This window comes from Bos indicus, chromosome 13 (assembly GCF_029378745.1).
Source record: "Bos indicus isolate NIAB-ARS_2022 breed Sahiwal x Tharparkar chromosome 13, NIAB-ARS_B.indTharparkar_mat_pri_1.0, whole genome shotgun sequence".
Classification (NCBI taxonomy): Eukaryota; Metazoa; Chordata; class Mammalia; order Artiodactyla; family Bovidae; genus Bos; species Bos indicus.
Window position 1 is genome coordinate 82,653,107 of NC_091772.1, and position 8,531 is coordinate 82,661,637.

Genomic DNA, 8,531 nt, shown 5'->3' on the forward strand with positions numbered 1-8,531 from the left:
ATGGTTTATATCATTGAATTCTCTGCACCCAGAGATATGGTTTTAATTTTCAAGTTTGGATCATAATATATTATTTTTTTAAATTAAACTGAAGAGTATATATAAGCATCTCCTAAGTCATTAAAAATTCTTTCTGTTATATATGATGTTAATGGGTAGGCAATATCCATTAATATTTCTGTAACTTATTATGCTATGAATAGTCTACCATTTAAAATAACATCATCCCTGGTGGCTCAGTGGTAAAGAATCTGCCTGCCAGTGCAGGAGATGCAGTTTCCACCCCTGGGTCAGAAAGATCCCCTGGAGAAGGAAATGGCAACTCACTCCAGTATTCTTGCCTGGGACATCCCATGAACAGAAGAGCCTGGCAGCTTACAGTCCACGGGCTTGCAAAACAGGCGGGCTCCTCTTAGCAAGTAAGCAACAGTGTGTGTGCTATCCTCTAATTTTCACATTTGTTATTAATCATTGAAGGGAAGGGAAGAGAAGGGAAAGTCGCTCAGTTGTGTCTGACTCTTTGCGACCCTGTGGACTGTAGCCTACCAGGCTTCTCAGTCCATGGGATTTTCCAGGCAAGCATACTGGAGTGGGTTGCCATTTCCTTCTCCAGGGGATCTTCCCCACCCAGGGATTGAACCCAGGTCTCCTGCATTGCAGGCAGACGCTTTACCCACTGAGCCACCAGGGAAGCCCATTAATCCTTATGTACATAAAATATGTATATATTTATTTATTTCCTTGGTATTCCTTGGTGGGAGAATATTTATTGACTTAATAGGCACACATATTTTAAGATAAGTGATGCATATGCAACACGGCTCTCCCGAAAGGATTTTCCAGCTAATCTTTGCCAAGTAGCGTGAGGGTGTTCTGTATCTGACTTCAGCCAGTGCTGGGAGACACTGTTGTTTCCTATTCGAAAGTTGAAAACGAAGCCTTATTCTTTCCACCCTTACTTCTCTAGAAACTTAGAAAGATCAGCTTTGTTGCGAGCTCACCGCCATAAACGTGGAGCTGTGTTTAAAGCCTGCCGCTCTCACCCTGCCTCCTCATGCTTGCCTCCGAGAGAAGCGTTTGCAAATTGACAGTTGCAGGGATTCTCCTTATTTCCCTCCTTAATGTACGTGTCATTTGCACTAGAATCCTTCTTTCGAATCTTAAGATGAGGGCTATTGTTCACATATCCCTTAAAACGTTTCTGAGTCATTGTGGGCCTGCTCCTGACACATGTATTGAAATATCATCGGGAGCTGGCTGAACAGGTGGTTGGGGGTGGAAAGCAGACAGGACAGGAGTGCGGTGTGTGCAAAAGCAGGAGTGTGGTGTGTGCAAAAGCAGGCTTACGTGAGCAAGCACCACTGGACGGTGGCAGCGAATTCAGTGTGTCTGCCTCGTGGTCTGTGTCCTAGCGAGCAGGGAGAGGGAACCAGAGGTGATGTCTTCTTTAGTTTTTAAAAATATGTCGGATGTAACATTTTATGGTTTAAAAATACAGAGACTCATCTTATTTCCTGTGGATAGATTTAGGACCAGCTTGACAATGTTTATTCATTTTATAAACTGAATAATTTAACTTCCTTTTATTAGTTTTGGAGTTTCTACATAAATATCTACTCTCACTTTTGAATACCCTCAAGACTGAGGAGAGAATACTAGGAACTTCCCTTTAAAATGAAGAGAATATGTTAATTTAGGAAGCTTTGGGGTTTGTTTCCAATAAATAAAATTTGGAAACCTTAAAAGCCAAATAACCTTTTGGATGAATTTTCCCTAGAAGATACCTCTTTAACTAGAGACACAAACACGTGTGGAGGGGGGAGTGTTTATTTATTCAGCAGTGAACCATTCAACAACCACAATAGCCTTTGCATTGAAGGAGCAATTTTCAGGAGCAACCGTATTCTAGAAATAGGAGCAGAACCATAGTTCTGGAAACGACAGTGGGATGAAGACACTGCCTTCATCCTGATGACGCCAAAGCCCTTTTTCCAGAGGAGCCCGGGGTGCTCAGACGCCGCGGTGGGCCTCTGCTGCCAGTCAGCGGCTGGTGACTCGCCACGCCCGCGCCCACACACTGCCCTTTCTTCTGGGCACTTCCGGCTTCCCACTCACTTATTTCAATTCCGTCTCTAGTCCTTGGATCTCTGTATTTCCATCTTTATAGGCAGTTCCCAGCCATTCAGAACTCCCTGATGACGCTGATAGCATTTGGAGACTCTGTACCTATCTCTGCACTGTCCTGTGAATTTAAAACTTATCTCAAAACTTAGTCTTAGAATACAAAAAAAATTACTGTCTATTTTTTCATCCTAATGGAAGCCCTTATAAAGATTTGAGAATATGACTTGGCCTGGTCTTGAAGCTAAGGGGTTACTTATGATGTTCAACTTGGGCTAGAGTAGTTTCACCAAAACCATCATGTGCTGATATGTCCACAAAGAGATGATGGAGCTTCAGACGCAGGCTTGAGGGCAAGGAGGCTCAGCTGCGCCTCTCCACAACGCCATTCTCTTTTTCTTGTCAACTAACACACTTCTGAGCAACATTTAATTTTGAGACCTTTCTTCATTAAACCATTCATTCACCCATCTCAAATTCAGCAAACACTTGTTGAGTAAGTCTAATGCGCTAGGTACTAATACATTGGACTAGTGTCATTGATCATCCTTGTGTTTCAAATACAACAGTGACCAATACTATCTTCCTTCCCTTGAGGTGCATCTAGTCTAATATAGTTACGTACAAATGAAAAATATAAGTGAATGTCATGAGTAAAAGACATGAGAATGATAAAGGGATGTGGAAGTTCATAGAAGGATGATATTTTTCATGACTGTGGATACCCACACAGAATTAAGCAAAAAAGGGTATATTCTATGAATACACAAGTTAGGTATGGGAGGAACAGAGAATATTTTAGTGAGGGGAAGTAGTAATAAACTGTACAGAATCCAGAGGGCAGAAGCATACTGGGAATGGGGTATAGTCCCATTTGACTAGAAAAGAATGTTGAATAGATGAAAAAAGTAAGAAGATCAAGATAGAAAAAGGTCAACTTCTAGAAGGATAGAGTCATTTTGACTGTGAATCTTAAGAAAACAGTGGAAAACATTAATAGTGAAGGTCAGAATGAAGGTTAAAATGTTCCCAATGAAATCTCTGCTGGATCCCCGAAGGCTAAAAAGGGTAAGTGAAAAGAGTCATTAGAGATGTACAGGAAACCCAGAGAAAGCATTACCACAAAAGATCATTTCTGAAATTGAGACTATTAAGTAAAAAGAAGATAATCCCCACTTACATGGAAGCGGTAAGAAAATAGGTGCAACTGGCCCGAGTTAGGGATATTTATTTCCATACTTACATTTTACACTAACAGTTCTTGAAATGTGACACATAAAGAGATGAATAGAATCTGATTAAAATATAAAATCAGCTTGCAGTGGCAATGCAGAAGGAAGAATGGATTTTATTGTAAATAATGTAATTTCAAAATTTTAAGGAACCTGTTTATGCATCTTCCATCACCTCCACTACCTACCCCACTACTTGGATTTTTTTTTTTTTCCCAATAAAAAGATAACTTGGGAGAGTAACTGAGTTACTATCAAAGGGAAATGATTCCGGCCATTAAGAAAGGCACTCTGCAGCGCCACCCTCTCACTACTAATGGTCGCAATGCTAATGACAAAGACCTGCATACCTCGTCTCTGAGGAGGAGGAGGAAAGAAGGAGCCTGCTGTCCACGCTTCCTGTGGCCCGGAGGGGGATGGGGGCAGAGGCCGGGAGGGGACAGTTTTTCCCAGTGGCTGAAATTCACTTCTTGCATCTTTAGACACAGAGAGAGAATCATCAGGTAACAGCAACAAAGTAGGAGGAGGCGCCCAGATGCCCAGTATGTGTAAAAGTCTCGGCACCGTGTGGACACGGCCGTCGGGACTGGACTCTGCTGTTTTGATACTGGGCCGTTCTTGGGACTCGCCTGCGCCACCCGTCTGTTGGCAGTTTGCAGGACAGAAGCAAGACAGCGGCAGGTTTCCTGCCCAGTCAGAGAAGGAGCAGTGTGCCTTCCTCAGTGAGGACTTAATGTGCGTTGCAGGGCAACGGCTCCAGCAGCAAATGACAAGGCAGGGCAGCAGCGAGCACTCCTGGAGACCACCGACGACTCAGAGCCAGCAGAGGGAGGGGCTGGTGAAGACGTTCCCTCTGAAGGTAGCCAGCGAATTCACGTGTTTGAAGAATTCTGCGGTGAGACTTGCTTCCTGCCTGGGGTGGAAAAACAAGAGGAACTAGAGGTTTTTCTGAACACAGTTTTGTTTTCTTAGTAAAGTGGCCTTGGGGACCTAATGCAAAAGTCTCATAGCTCCCAGAGAAGCCACACTGTAGCAATCACAAAGTGTCTGTGTTTCCAGGGGAAGAGGGGCAGCAAGAGGCTTACCGACCACACAGAAAGAAGTTACCCCTGAACACGAGGAAGGGTCCGGACTTGACCATGCAGATTTCCCTCCTGAAACCCTGGTGTGGTTTCTCGTTACACGCGTCGCACACCCCAGGCCCCTCGTCATGATGACCTGTAATGCCTGTGTGACCCAGCTCCCTCCTCACACTCAGCCTTGCCCAGACCGCTTCCTCTCCAGGTTTTTCTGCTCTGACCATACTGGGAGCCTTGCTCTTCTTAGAGTTTTCAAGCTCATGACGATCTCATAAACTTTGAATTTGCTGTGATTTTCTCAGATTGTAAATATTATCCCTTAGGCCATTACATGGCTGCCTTTTATCGTTTACATCTCAGCTTTGCCAAGAGAAACCTTCACTGACTGCCCCGCCTAAAATCCCCTCACCGCGCTGGTCACTGTCCCCCACCCTGACTGGCCTTCTCCCCGGGAAGCACAGTGGCCACTCGCGTGTTTCCTGTCTGCCTTGCTGACTGCGGGGTGCTCTCCTTGGAGGTGAGGTCACGCTCCCCTCATTCCTCCACCTCACCTCAGTCCTCAGGGTCCAGAAGACCCGCAACAGAGCAGGTGCTCAGTAAACATGCGGTGGGCTTTGTAAATGAAGAAAGCAATTAATTAAAGAACAGTAACCTGGGGTGGATGGGCATGCCCAGAGCCCTAACCCTGAGGAAGCTTCTCCCCCTCCAGTTGTTGGCTAAAGAACTAGAACCAACAGTAAAACCAGACACATTAACAATCGAAAGCATTTTGGCTACCTGCCCAAACAATTCCCAAACCAACACAAAAAGTCAGTAGCTCCTGCTTTAGGAGTACATTTGCATTTATTTAATGTATTGCTGTTCACTCTTCCTGTTGAAGACTCAAGTCTTGCCCGGACTGAGGGCCGTCGCCAGCTCTCAGCCGCCACTGGCTTCTCCTGGGTCTCTTCTGCGCCTGCTAAGTCGCTTCAGGCCCGTCTCCCTCTGTGCAACCCTGTGGACCACAGCCCGCGGGGCTCCTGTCCAGTTCACCACAGAACACTGCAGAGACTGCCACGCCCTCCTCCAGGGATTTTCCAGACCAGGGATGGCGCGCCCGTCCTTGCGCCTCCTGCACTGGCAGGCGGGCTCGTTACAGCTAGCGCCACCTGAGAAGCCCAGTTTGTTCCACCCAGAGTAACGCCTTCTCCACAGTCCTGCCCCACGGACTTCCTGTTCCACCCGGAGTAACGCCTTCTCCACGGTCCTACCCCACGGACTTCCTGTAGATGCTACAGCCGTTTTCCTCCCAACAGGGAGAAGAACAGCTGTCTTCTCACAAGGGGCCCCCAACACTTCCAAGGTGGCATCTTTTTTTTTTTTTTTTTCCTTTCCAGCAATGTGAATTCAATCTAAGGCACACAATAGAAGCAATGCCCACAAAGTCTATTCTTGTCAGCCTCACAAACAGCCTCATTATTAGCTAACTGCAAACATGGTTTGAAGCTGCTGCTCCTGCCAAGCTCAAGTCTTCGGGTGTCGGGGTTGAGTGATTGAAAATTTTAGATTACAGGCAGATGGGGATGAAGAGTTGTTCTAAGTTCTTGCTCATCGGCTAAAAGCCTCTGGCCACAAACAGCTCTCTGTGTGAAGGAAAGTAGATTTCTTCCAGAGCTGAAAATTAATGTGTTTTGAGGGAAATCTAAGCAGGATGTGTGGCAGGGAACATGGCTTAAGGGCCTGGGGAAGGCGTGAGGAGTGATGACGAGGAGTCATTTCTTAAACCAGAGAGGTCTCAGTCTGACAGCAACTGAGGCTGGGAGCACTAGGACTTAACTGCTTCTCCCAACATGAGATGGGATTAGTTTGCCTTTGCAGAAAAACACCTCTCTAGGTTGGTCACAGCTGTAATTGTGACCGAATCACATTTGATGTAAGGGCTCTGTTTCACCTGACGCTTTGAAAACCTGGACCACACTTCATTGGATCTGGAGTTGCCAGGATTCTGGTTGAAAATTCAAAAATGTAAGGACCTTAGCTGGGTTAGTGAAAGCTCTTTATCTGAAATTGTCTTCAACACCAAACTGTTCTTAAATTACAGCTTCACGCAGGAAGAAGAAACAGGAACACATTACCTGTACTCACAGCTCCTCAACATTGAGCACACGCACACATGTCCATTCAGTCGATTATTAGAGATAATGGATTGAGTTCTTTCTGACACATGTTAGGTGGTGGTTATGCAAAGAATCTGGAGCGATTCAGTAACATGGTCCCTGCTGTCAGCCACCTTGTGTTCCCCCTGGGGAAACAGAGCAGATGCTTAGACAAATACTCCTGGTGGAATGTGATGAGCCCTGTAGTGTAGGTAAATACCAAGTTTTGGAGAGCTCAGACGTTGGAGTGATTTGTTGTGCTCACTCTTGGAGAGGACTTGACAAAATCACAGAAGTTAAGTAGGACGAGATTTCCAGATCTAAATGGGGATGGAGGAATTGAATAAGTGACTTTCTAAATAAATAAACACCAGAAAGCAAACATCTTTAGAGATTATTAGTTCTGGGGGTAAAGTTGTGGACAGTACCTTTGAAGGATATGATGAAATGTTACCTTTCTCACTCAAAAAATAATGCCCATAAACATTCAGCTTTTAACAAGTGTGATTCCAGGGAGATTCCAGGGAGATCACAGAAGGCCCCACAACGGGTACAGGCTGATAATGTCGCAAAATGTTGCTCTAAGTTCCCTTAGCTCACTGTCACCTTTAAAGCAGTGTTTCTCAAGTAAAGGCTTGAGAAAGCTGCCTTAGAAACACCTGGAATGTTTGCAGATTCCCTGAGCCCCGCCCCAGCTCTTAAAGAGATTAAAGTCTCTAGTGTGGTGTTCAGGACTCTGCATTTTAACCACTGGCTCCGCCCAGTGAAAACTCTAAAAGCTCCTAGAAGCTTCTGGGGCATGCACTCTGAATCCTGGAGCATTCCGGTGTTTGGATACACTGTGACTCCTCCCTTCTGAATAGGGGTGTTGTACCAACTACATCTGCAGAGAGGCTTAAAGTCCCCTGCTTAGGATAATCTGGTCCCACCCTTCCTGTGCGTCCCATGCAGTGAATTTCAAGTTCTACCAGGAAGCACTGTTTGTGCTACCTTGCTCCCGTGGATTTGCCTCATCTGCCTGAGAAGATTGCGAATTCCCCGGACCGTTGAGGCCTTGCTTCTCATCTTCAAGTGCCTGGGCACGTGGCATGTGCTTAACAAGTATTTCTTCATTGCTTATAGAATCAGTGTTGTTTTCTCTCATTCCTTGAACACAGCTGGACAGCCTCACTGTCATTCCATCAGGGTCCAAATGTTTTCTATTTGTCTGTTTTTCCTTTCTTTCTTTTTTTTTTTTCTTTGCATTTTGCTTTAGGCTCATCTTGTACACTCCTGTGTCTACATCATCTGGCCTGTTTCACGAAAAGATGTTTTGTCAGATTCATCCCCAGCTCTGCTTCTCCCTCCCCAGCCTCCCTGTGGTTCTCTCACAGAAAGCCCTTTGTGCTGAACAAACAGACTCTAATCTGCATCTTCCTCTGCACTCCAACAGGGCTGCCAGGTGACCAGCCCAATGCCAGCCTTGGAGCAGCTGTTTGAGTGGTCCAGAGCAGCGGGCAGAGACTGTGCGTGCAGTTCTCTTGTCTGATGGGCCCTGGGTCCGGCATGCTTGGGAGGGCAGTCACAGCTCAGATGTTTGCCTTGCCGACTGGGCGTCCCTGAAACAGCTGCCTGCTGATTGATGATAACCACATGGAGGGTTCAGATGTTGCCAGGAGTGAGGGAGGCCCTGTCTGCTTGGCCAAGTCCTTATCTCTCAGCGTGCAGGCAGCAAGCCCGGCAAGAGCCAGAAGGTCTGGGTCCAGGGGCGCCCGTCACACCCCCAACGGCTCACACACAGAGGGGGAGAGAGAGCGGGAGGCTCCCCGCTTACAAGTCCAGTAAAACCTGTGCCCGGCGCTCAGCGAGACGCAGAGCCTCCGTCTCAGAGCCTCAGGGTGGGATGTGTTAGCATCTGTATGTCTTATTGATAAAGTGGACTGTATCATGGAGCTAGTGGAATTGGCTTCTAGAAACACTTCTTT

General features: G+C 46.2%; 1 non-coding gene across 1 annotated transcript; it reads right to left on the reverse strand.

Moving 5' to 3' along the window:
• Positions 1–619: 619 nt before the first annotated feature.
• On the reverse strand, positions 620–691 carry TRNAC-GCA (transfer RNA cysteine (anticodon GCA)). Its single transcript has one exon. It is a non-coding gene; the product is annotated as a tRNA-Cys (tRNA).
• Positions 692–8,531: the final 7,840 nt, after the last annotated feature.